General features: G+C 41.0%; 1 protein-coding gene across 1 annotated transcript in view; it reads left to right on the top strand.

Moving 5' to 3' along the window:
• slc46a1 (solute carrier family 46 member 1) overlaps positions 1–12,088 on the top strand; it is a 78,537-nt gene that overhangs the window by 40,087 nt on the left and 26,362 nt on the right. The gene's annotated exons all lie outside the window — the stretch shown is intronic.

Raw genomic sequence — 12,088 nt, 5'->3', positions numbered from 1 at the left:
GTTGATGTGAAAATATACCAATTTTTCTATATACACACAAGTGTGTGTAAAAGGCCCCTCTATATAGCTCTCCTCCTTTTCTGTTGTGGGCTCCAAATAGTATAGTTACACACAGTGTGAATCATCAACAGACTGTGTGATGTTCATTCAAGCTGCACAATGACTTTTGATTGACAATGATTTAAGCTTGAAAGGCAACTGAGGTTTCTTCCCTCATTTACAGTCACGTCAAATTGTCATACAGAAATAAGCAACAAAATAAATGGTAAAAAATAAAAGCATATAGAATCACTCAGCATATAAATCATAACAATAAGATGACAAGGCGAGGCAAAATGTAAGGATAACAAATCAATTAAAACATGTACAACTTGATTGACAAAAGTTGGAGATCAAGGTTTTAAACTGCAACAGAGGGGAGAATCTCAAGCTTTAACACTGAGTGCCACGCCCCTTCCGGGAAATTAGGTCTAGATTGCCACCGCTTTAATCAATCGGAGGACAGGGATATTTGCGAACGCTTAAACTATATCTTAAATTATGGCTATGGGTCTAATACACCCGTCGCTTATCAATGACTTGCTTGCAGTCAACATGTACGAAACGGATTTGTTTTTTCAGCGGTACTTTTCCGTTTTATACCGTTTTGAATACGAGTATAGTTTTGGAGATTTCTAGTAATTCCAGAGAAAGACATGATAATAGCCCTTTAGTGGAATACACAAAACACTTTGTAATTTTTTCGGCTGATTTATGAATCTTTTTAAAAACGGTGGATTATCGATAGTATGTGTCCTCATGCACAAAGAGAAGTGGGGTCTGAAAAATCGCTTCTCTGTACTTTGGTCTGCGAGAACCTCACACACACACACACGCTCCGATGGCGGAGAAAGGAACATCTGATTACCCCAAGATTCGTAACATAAAGGCCTTACCTCACATCTGATGTCATGCAAAAAGATGAATCCAATTCCTGATCGCCATTCCAAATATCGACCGCGTCCATTGATCCAACGTTATAGTCCAAAACACATAATCCACGATGCTCCCAGTCACTAATGATTATTTTGGTAGTTGACTAATCTGTCAATTATTTTTTCGATTAGTCGACTAATCTAACGATTATTTCTGTCACACCCTCCATCTCTGCTTCCTGTGGGCGCGGCTCATTTTCCGGGCTCTTAGCAGACTTCTTAGCTTAACATAACAGACCGACAGTAAGTTTGGGGGAACTAATGGTGTAACTGCAGCTATGGTTAACAGTTGGTTAATATAGTTATTTACGTTTACAATTTATATGCTTATTTTGTATATTAGTAATAATACACTCAATTGCATTTCAATGTATTTCTTATTTGTTTATATAAGATATGTATTAGTGGCGCACTATTTTTTTATTTGTTTGCGCAATTACTTCATCTCACGAGACTTGACACACCTGGTATCTGGTGACGTGTTTCCGCCCTGTTGAAGCTGCTAGTAAGCCACACCACATACGATAGCAAAGGGAAAGCCACAACCAGTACAGTGTATTTAGAGAGACCAATACACAAGATCATTACATTGATAGAAGCAGATTAGAGCACTAGTGAGTTATTCAACATTAAGCAGTGTTGGCACTCACCCATTTTCTGCTTGCCTTTACTCTGAAATAGGAGTTTTTTGTTTTGTCTTACACTGGAAAGAGATACTTACCTGGTTGAATCCAATTGATCTTAGAGACATATCCTTTGAAGTATCCACAATAAGAAATTCCACATTCTATAAGTATGTGCAATAAGACATTCCACATTTATTGGTATGTGTAATTGGTGGGAGTGTAACTGCAGCTATGGTTAACAGTTGGTTAATAGTTATTTACGTTTACAATTTATATGCTTATTTTGTATATTAGTAATAATACACTCAATTGCATTTCAATAGTTATTTACGTTTACAATTTATATGCTTATTTTGTATATTAGTAATAATACACTCAATTGCATTTCAATGTATTTCTTATTTGTTTATATAAGATATATATTAGTGGCGCACTATTTTTCTATTTGTTTGCGCAATTACTTCATCTCACGAGACTTGACACACCTGGTATCCGGTGACGTGTTTCCGCCCTCGCTCTCTTGAGTTGCAACAATGAACTTGGATGGATGGATTATTGACTTACCGGTCGATCCTAATAAGCAAAGGACAATCCTTCAAGACAACTTAACAAGACAATCTTCCAAGAAACGGATCGGAGACATACTACTATAACGCATCGATGTTCTCATATACTGGCACGCAGCCAATAAGGTATTGATTGTTTTAGATGATGATTGTGGTACATGTTACAGTGATGTTCCGACCATGGTTTAATGGACTTGTAATATTAATGGTATCTTTTGTATGCATTTGTATGTCATGCAGATTTTACGGTTTGGATGAGGTTTGGATGGAGAATCTTCATTAAAATCAGTTCAAGAAATATACTTGTGTTTTGCGTCGTGCCCGGAGGATGTCACAGTAAAATCTTATGGAGCAGGACAGTAAAATCTTAACTGTCTACACTAAGTCAAGTGGAAGCAAGATGGCGCCGCTGGTCTTCGTCTCGCTCGCTATGAAGCAGTGCGTGGGACCACGGTGTAAACCACAAGATGGCGCCGGTGTTCAAGACAATGCATCTGGAAGAGGGCACCTGCGTAAAGTTCTAAACTCACGTTCTTCACTATTATATTTGCAAAAGCCATATGGTTGGACACTTGTAAGAAGTAGTGTTCTAACAAAGGGTAATTTTGTAAACGTATTAGAAGGGTGATAGGAGTGAGTCACAACCACAAGGTGTCGCCTTTATCCATGTGTTTAATTTGTAATGTTCTTGAAACACCGTACTTTCTGTAGCTTAGATCCCCATTCATGCATGTATTGAAATAAGAGCTTTGAGGTTTAAAAGTGCAATTTCATTGATCAACCTTATTTTTTGATACATATAGACTAAAGGGGAATTCAGCCTACAGTAGTAAAGTAAACTAGCCTGGTATAAAATAAGTCAACCAGCCCAGTTAAATAAGTCAACTAGCCTGGTATAAAATAAGTCAACCAGCCCAGTTAAATAAGTCAACTAGCCTGGTATAAAATAAGTCAACCAGCCCAGTTAAATAAGTCAACTAGCCTGGTATAAAATAAGTCAACCAGCCCAGTTAAATAAGTCAACTAGCTTGGTATAAAATAAGTCAACCAGCCCAGTTAAATAAGTCAACTAGCCTGGTATAAAATAAGTCAACCAGCCCAGTTAAATAAGTCAACTAGCCTGGTATAAAATAAGTCAACCAGCCCAGTTAAATAAGTCAACTAGCCTGGTATAAAATAAGTCAACCAGCCCAGTTAAATAAGTCAACTAGCCTGGTATAAATAAGTCAACCAGCCCAGTTAAATAAGTCAACTAGCCTGGTATAAAATAAGTCACCCAGCCCAGTTAAATAAGTCAACTAGCCTGGTATAAAATAAGTCAACCAGCCCAGTTAAATAAGTCAACTAGCCTGGTATAAATAAGTCAACCAGCCCAGTTAAATAAGTCAACTAGCCTGGTATAAAATAAGTCACCCAGCCCAGTTAAATAAGTCAACTAGCCTGGTATAAAATAAGTCAACCAGCCCAGTTAAATAAGTCAACTAGCCTGGTATAAATAAGTCTACCAGCCTAGTTAAATAAGTAAACTAGCTTGGTTAATTAAGTCTACATTTATAACTAAGCAATTAATTAAGCAATCACACTTCAAGTAATAATAGTAAGGCTTATACACTTATTATCCTCACATATTAACTTGACATTTACACACAGCCTTCAACATGTCACGTAAAGGAGAGATTACTGAGCTAGAACACAAGATGACACAATAGCCCAAAGAGAACAGATTATCGATCAGGTTGAAGAGAAACCCAGAAACAAAGAAGATTCCCAAGAGCAGCCTGAAAGGTGTAAAGACGGCGACACTGCTGAAAGGAATACAAGAAAAAGTGGAAGAATCATAACTCTGACAGAGAAGGGCAGAGAGATGCAAGAGGAGAAAATTGTAGGACTCCAGCGAAGGTTCCAAGTCGTATATAGGAGATTGAAAAATATTGTGAGAGACGCCAAGGAGATACTATCACAAACTGAGATAGTAACTGGGGAACTCGAAACAGTCATTACTGAAATCCGTCGTTTGTCCGCTGACTTCCAGCGCGCATATGAAGAATTACGACGAGTTGAAACGCCAGATAAGGAAACCCGTCGGAGAGTCGATCTGTGCTCCCAAATGTCCCGGTTCATCTACAAAAGAGCCTCAAGCCTACTGGATGGACATACACCTGAAGAAGAAGATGACTGGATTGAAGCAGGTTTTCTATTCCACGCAAGCATCAACTCTCGCTTCTCTAACTCAAAGAAGACCTCTGTACGATCAAATAGGATCACAGTATTACGTCAAGAAGCTGTTGCCGATGTCGCTGCAGGCCAAGCTGTTCTCAAGCTAACAAAAGAGCAACACCAAGAACATCGAGAAATACAGCGGCTGGAAGAGGAAGCTAAAGAACAGATAGCCGAACAAGAAGCAGCAGCTGTTAAGCGTTGCTTGGAGAGAGAGGCGGATCGCTTGGAGAGAGAGAGTGAGAGAGAGAAATATGAGTTGAAAAGAAGAATACGGCAGCTGGATGATGGAGCTAAAGAACAGATAGCCGAACAAGAAGCAGCAGCTGTCAAGGATCGCTTGGAGAGAGAGAAAGATGATTTGAAAAGAAGAATGCAGCAAGAGGAAGAGGACGCTAAAATCAGAGCTCAAATGATATCGCAGCATACAGCCCTCCAAAGAACCCTGGATGAAAGGAAAAGAAGGGTACAGCAACTGGAGGAAATGAAAAGTCTAAATGCAGCCCAAGCGAGAAAGCAAGTGTATGACCAAGTGGCGAAAAAAGAAGAAGAGAAGCTAAACATCAAAGTGGATAGTGAGAGGAGAACAGTCAACCAAATGCCTGCTCCTACAAGACCTACTTCCCTGTATGTGCTCTCTGCACCAAGAACTGTAGTCCCCCTCTTGGGTGAAAGTACTTCAGAGCTCGTCAGGGTCCTGGCAGATGCAGGGAGTTCAAAAAGAATCCCCATTAGTCATCATATAGAGGTAAAACAAGTGACACCGGATGTTGAGTCTTCAATCAACCTTCAAACAGAAGTACACTATGTAAATCGGCTCAAAGGGAAAGAAGTGACCCCTACAGAAAGCCTAAAGGTCCTCGAGTCCGACTTCTCAGAAAGGTCCAAGGAAGATAATCCCATCTCACAAGATGACCTGAAGCTCCTGTCGAAGCTGAAAGAAAATATCACACAGAAGGAAAACGGTGAGATGCCCCTGCCGTTCAAAGGAGAACGACCAGAGCTACTCAACAAGAAGGTCAGCGCTATCCACCGCCTGAAAGGTCTCGAAAGAAGACTGAACAAAGATGGAAATTATTACAAGGACTACTGTACCTTTATGGAGAATATCATCTCCCGTGGTGACACAGAAAGAGTCCCTGAGGAAGAGATAGACAACAGCCCGGCCTGGTACATACCTCATCACGGGGTGTATCATCCGCAGAAGCCAGGAAAAATACACGTCGTATTTGACTGTTCTGCCCGCTTCCGAGAGACTTCCCTCAACGACCATCTATCTGCTCACTGGTCCTGACCTAACAAACGCACTCAGAGCTAATGGATGGTGGACCATGGGATGTAGCAGCGCTGTCTCATCGCACCTCTGCAGATGTGTCAGGTGCCGAATATACAAAAGAACGCACCAACGAGAATACAAGTATCGAAGAAAGAAAAGAAGCTGAGCTTGCTATCATTAAGCTTGCTCAAGAAGAGGTCTTCCTGGCTGAGATAAAAAGGACTCGAGCAAAAGCATGAACTTGCCAAGGCCAAAGAAAGTAAGCTATAAAAGCTAAGTCCCTTCCTGGACGAAGACGGGATCCTCAAGGTGGGAGGACGTGTAGGTCAAGACGCCCAATCTGCGTTAAAGAAGGAAGAAAAGATCTAAAAAGATATGGATTTATACTCACCTGTCTATGCTCAAGATCCGTTCACATAGAAGTGATTGACGATATGACTACAGATTCATTCATCAATGCACTCAGATCATTCATTGCGATCAGAGGAAACGTTCGCCAACTCGGATGCGATCAAGGAACCAATTTTGTTGGCACGAGAAGAGAATTTACAGAACTTATGAAGGGAATGAACGAAGAAAGACTGAAGGCTCTGGGATGTGAGTTTCTCATGAATCCTCCAGCGGCAAGCCACATGGGCGGTGTATGGGAGAGGCAAATAAGAACGATAAGAAGCATATTGACTGCCATACTGGACCAGTCCTCACAAAGGCTTGACAGCACCTCTCTGGATGTACTTGTACGAGGTCATGTCCATAATCAATAGCAGGCCGCTCTCTCCGCTGAGTTTCTGAACGACCCATCCGGACCTGACCCTTTAACCCCGAATCACATTCTTTTTTTTTTTTTTTTATTGTTCTTTTTCCCCCTCCATTTTCCTCCGATTTTCTCCCATCCCAATGTTAGTCGTATGCCAATTCCCAGTCCCTTCCTGGTCGCTGCGCTTTACCCCCCACAGTCAGATCATTTGGGAGAGTGGAGGCTACCACGTGCTTCCTCCGACACACGTCCAGCCAATCACCGCTTCTTTTCACCTGGCAGCGCGGATTCTCATTGAGAGGGCGTAGCGTGTGGGAGGACCACACTATCCCCCTCACGTCCAATCCGCGCTTAGCAGGCGCCCCGACCGAACTGTAGGAGTCGCTGTTTACAACGACCCGGACCCACCCCGCCAGCTTCTCCCACCCTCTGATACAGCCAATTGTATCAGTGCAGACGGCCAGCCAAGCTGGTGACAACCCCGGAGCTGTGAGCTGGATTCGAACAGGCGAACCAAGCTCACAGCTCCGGGGCTGGTGACGAACGCAATCTCCGCTCGACCACCTAACCGCCTGTCCCGAATCACATTCTAACGATGAATGAACATTCTCATTCTGCCCCCACCTGGACAATTCATCAAACAAGATTTGTACCTACAAAAGAGGTGGCGCCGAGTTCAGTATTTGGCCAACGAGTTTTGGACAAGATGGTGGAAGGAATATCTTCTCAACCTACAACAGAGACAGAAGTGGTGTAAAACCAGAAGGAACTCTAAAGTCAACGACATCGTCCTTCTCCAAGATTAATTGACACCACGCAACGAATGGCGACTAGCAAAAGTCACTGAAGTCTACCCAGGACAAGATGGTAGAGTCAGAATGTTGAAGCTGCTAGTAAGCCACACCACATACGATAGCAAAGGGAAAGCCACAACCAGTACAGTGTATTTAGAGAGACCAATACACAAGATCATTACATTGATAGAAGCAGATTAGAGCACTAGTGAGTTATTCAACATTAAGCAGTGTTGGCACTCACCCATTTTCTGCTTGCCTTTACTCTGAAATAGGAGTTTTTTGTTTTGTCTTACACTGGAAAGAGATACTTACCTGGTTGAATCCAATTGATCTTAGAGACATATCCTTTGAAGTATCCACAATAAGAAATTCCACATTCTATAAGTATGTGCAATAAGACATTCCACATTTATTGGTATGTGTAATTGGTGGGAGTGTAACTGCAGCTATGGTTAACAGTTGGTTAATAGTTATTTACGTTTACAATTTATATGCTTATTTTGTATATTAGTAATAATACACTCAATTGCATTTCAATGTATTTCTTATTTGTTTATATAAGATATATATTAGTGGCGCACTATTTTTCTATTTGTTTGCGCAATTACTTCATCTCACGAGACTTGACACACCTGGTATCCGGTGACGTGTTTCCGCCCTCGCTCTCTTGAGTTGCAACAATGAACTTGGATGGATGGATTATTGACTTACCGGTCGATCCTAATAAGCAAAGGACAATCCTTCAAGACAACTTAACAAGACAATCTTCCAAGAAACGGATCGGAGACATACTACTATAACGCATCGATGTTCTCATATACTGGCACGCAGCCAATAAGGTATTGATTGTTTTAGATGATGATTGTGGTACATGTTACAGTGATGTTCCGACCATGGTTTAATGGACTTGTAATATTAATGGTATCTTTTGTATGCATTTGTATGTCATGCAGATTTTACGGTTTGGATGAGGTTTGGATGGAGAATCTTCATTAAAATAAGTTCAAGAAATATACTTGTGTTTTGCGTCGTGCCCAGAGGATGTCACAAATGGGATAACTGGGGTTGCAACAAAAGTGCAACTAGGGCTAAAAACACAATGAAATAAAATAATAATAATAATAATAAAAATAATAATAATAATAATAATAATAATAATAATAATAATAATAATAATAATAATAATAATAATAATAATAATAATAATAATAATAAAAAATAATATATCCTTCTTAGCAGACTTCTTAGCTTAACATCCCAGGGAACTAATGGGATAACTGGGGATGTTGTTTGCTCCTGACAAGAGTCTCAAAGTCTGGGGTGATGGTAGACAAAGCAACTCTGAGGTCATGCTCAATGTCCAATTTGTTCCTCTGCTTTGTCTTCAGCTGGACCAGAGCTGAGAAGCCACTTTCACAAAGTGCAAAAAAAAATATATATATATTATTATTATTATTATTTTTTAACCCATTCTCCGCCAATCACGTGTTAAGGCGGGTTTCTCCGCTATGCGTTGTCTGCCAATCACGCCGTAAGGCGTGTTTGAGATCAATATTTCATATTTTCGTCATGGTATTCATATTTAACCCACGGAGTCTTGGCTGATGCTGTCTGAGCCATCACAACTCTGCAACGCTTCAATACCGCCACCTGGTGGCCGATCGGCGAGTTGCCAAACCGGAAGTGCCCGTTGGGAGCTCGGTCCGTCCCCTAATTTCGTCCGGCCACTCGTTTATCGTCCCGGGGCTCAATACAGACACCGTGGATATGGATCTTTGCCATAACTCAATAATCAACATGATTTGGACGTGTATTAGTAATAGAGCTGGCCATAGATTAATTTTTTTAATCTAGATTAATCTACCGGCAATCCTGGAATTGATCTAGATTAATCTAGATTAAAATGGCTAAAAAGAAAAAAATCTGCCAAAGGCATTCAAAATATGTGTTCTACCCAAATAATGACCAGAGGAGGAGATGTATCCTCTCCTCTTCATCTGAGGAGTCACTAGCTGTTCTATCTCCTTGTTCAACAGCATGAACATGTCTCTTCTTTTTGTAATTTCCAGTGTTTCTTTTAAAACCAGATTTATCGTAATTTTCTGTGCCCTTCCTTTGATGCCATTAACATTGTTACACTGATATTGACAGCTCTCTCCAGTGTCAAATCACTCTCTGTCAGTAGTTTCTTCTGTGCACCTTCATTTCTTAATCCACACACAAACCTGTCTCTCAATGTGTCTTTTAGTGCAGCGGTTCTCAACAGGGGTTCCCCGGCACACAGGGGTTCCGCGGAGAGCTGCCAGGGGTTCCGCGAGATGCCTGGCAATGTTCTTTAAAAATATAGAATGACAACAGTCTTATTTTGAAAATCCTATAGCGGGTCTCATTTCTGCCCACGCGCAGCTCCAGCTAAATAACTAGGCTCCGAAAGCTAGCAACATTTAGGTCATTATGATACTCTTATTTTGAAACTCCGTGGTGTCGTGACTCATATCCGCTCTACAGCACACAGCCAATAAGGATGCATCTCAACGGAGCAGTGAGTTTAGCGTCTCTCAGCTCAGCAGTAGTAGCGTACTCTGGATCTGGAACGCGGACATTGAAACACAGCAAGGATAGTGTTTTTAATTGCGACCCAAAACAAATCCCTGCTGTTTTATTCCGCAACGGGTCAAATGCATATAACATGCTTTGCAATCCTTGCCATTCCTTTGTGGCCACGTTGTGTTTAAGACCGGAATTAATGTCCCTTTAGCATAAGCTAACAACAAGCCCTGTTCAGAGCGACAGAACAGCAGGGTGGGGACTTGGAAGGAGGACTAAGAAGGAGGGGGGGGGGGGGGGGGGGCATTCTCCCTCTATGTGTGTGCGTTTGAAAATATATGATGAAGTCAGACTACTATATTATATTGATAGTAAATGTACTGAGGGTGGACAGACAGATTATGTTGATATTTAAACATAAAAAATACAATACATAATAAATGTATCCATGATCATCATGCAACATAAAACAATTGCAGGAACGGTTTGGGAGAGGAAGGTGTTTTAGGTTGCGTGTTCCAAAAAATGTACTTAAAGTTTAAAGCTCAATATATCAAAACGTGGCACTTTATAGTGAACAGGCACTTTATAGTGAATCCAAATTATTTTTTGGATTACAGAAAATTATCCCTAAAGTGCTATCTGATGCAGCTGCACTGTTTTCCATGAAAATACCATATTTGGATAAGTTTGACCATTTCTAAAAATCTGAAAATCATTAAGTCACTCTGGATAAAAAAAGACTTTACAGACAACATTGAGACAAAGCTTCCTGACACATCTCCATCCAAACTCTTGGAAGAACTCATTGAAATCTCATCTGATACCACCTGGAGAGCTAGTTTCAGAGTGTGGTGCTGAGTACCAAGTATCTCATGATGCTGCAGTTAAGGTGTTGATACCATTCAGCCCCACATATCTGTGTGAAGCTGGCTTTTCATCCATGACAGCTCTGAAAACAAAATATAGGGCCAAGTTGAGCCTTGATGATGACATGCGTGTTGCCTTGTCAAAGATCTCCCCACGTATTGACCGTATTATTAGCCAGCAGCAGCGGACCTCGCATTGAGCTAGAAATGTCCACTGAGTGAACGAGTGCTTATTTTCTGTATTTATTTATATTTTTTGAGAAATAGTAACTTGGTGATCCTTTTCTGTATTTAAAAAAAATACATGATTTTCTGTTTTTGAGAAATTGTCAAACTTATCCAAATATGCTATTTTTATGGAGAACAGTGCAGCTGCAACAGATAGCACTTTAGTGATCCTTTTCTGTATTAAAAAAAAAATACATGATTTTCAGTTTTTTCTTAAATAAACATTATTTTGAAAGCAAGCACTTTTGTCATCAGATTCAGACAACTTTATTGATCCCGCGTGGGGCAATTCATATTTGCAGATTCACCAACAAGCAACAAAGACAAACAAACAACAAAACATCTCAACGACAGCACGGCAAATAAAGAATCATTGTATCATCATTGTAGCAAAAAAGACAGGACCGAAAAAGTCTTTATCGTATGTAGGGGTGCCCTGGAATATTTTATTGAACACAGGGGTGCCTTGGCAGCAGAAAGGTTGAGAACCCCTGTTTTAGTGAATCTCTGAATTCACAATGCTGCTGTTTGGTTGCTCACACACAGACTGCTGCAGAAGCAGGTTTCTCAACAAATTCAGTGCAAGCTCAGTGTAACAGTTCCACGAATGAAGAGAACACTGAACAGCTACTACAGTCTCAGGTCCACATCCAAGAGAACACTGAACAGCTACTACAGTCTCAGGTCCACCTCCACGAGAACACTGAACAGCTACTACAGTCTCAGGTCCACATCCAAGAGAACACTGAACAGCTACTACAGTCTCAGGTCCACCTCCAAGAGAACACTGAACAGCTACTACAGTCTCAGGTCCACATCCAAGAGAACACTGAACAGCTACTACAGTCTCAGGTCCACATCCAAGAGAACACTGAGCAGCTACTACAGTCTCAGGTCCACATCCAAGAGAACACTGAACAGCTACTGCAGTCTCAGGTCCACATCCAAGAGAACACTGAGCAGCTACTACAGTCTCAGGTCCACATCCAAGAGAACACTGAACAGCTACTGCAGTCTCAGGTCCACCTCCAAGAGAACACTGAACAGCTACTACAGTCTGAGTACGGCTCAATACACACAATTGTTAAGGGGATGCAGACCAGATAAAGACATTTGTCTTGTTTACATCAGGGTCTCCCATTTTCATTTCATATTGCTCCACATTGTCATCAAACGGTCCAATATTGCAAATAACCCAAGCCATTTATGTTGTAAACACTCTCACGATAGT

Source organism: Notolepis coatsorum (genome assembly GCF_963971535.1).
Source record: "Notolepis coatsorum genome assembly, chromosome: 1".
Lineage (NCBI taxonomy): Eukaryota > Metazoa > Chordata > Actinopteri > Aulopiformes > Paralepididae > Notolepis > Notolepis coatsorum.
The sequence above is the reverse complement of the archived record's forward strand: the minus strand, read 5'-3'. Positions and strand labels throughout refer to the sequence as shown.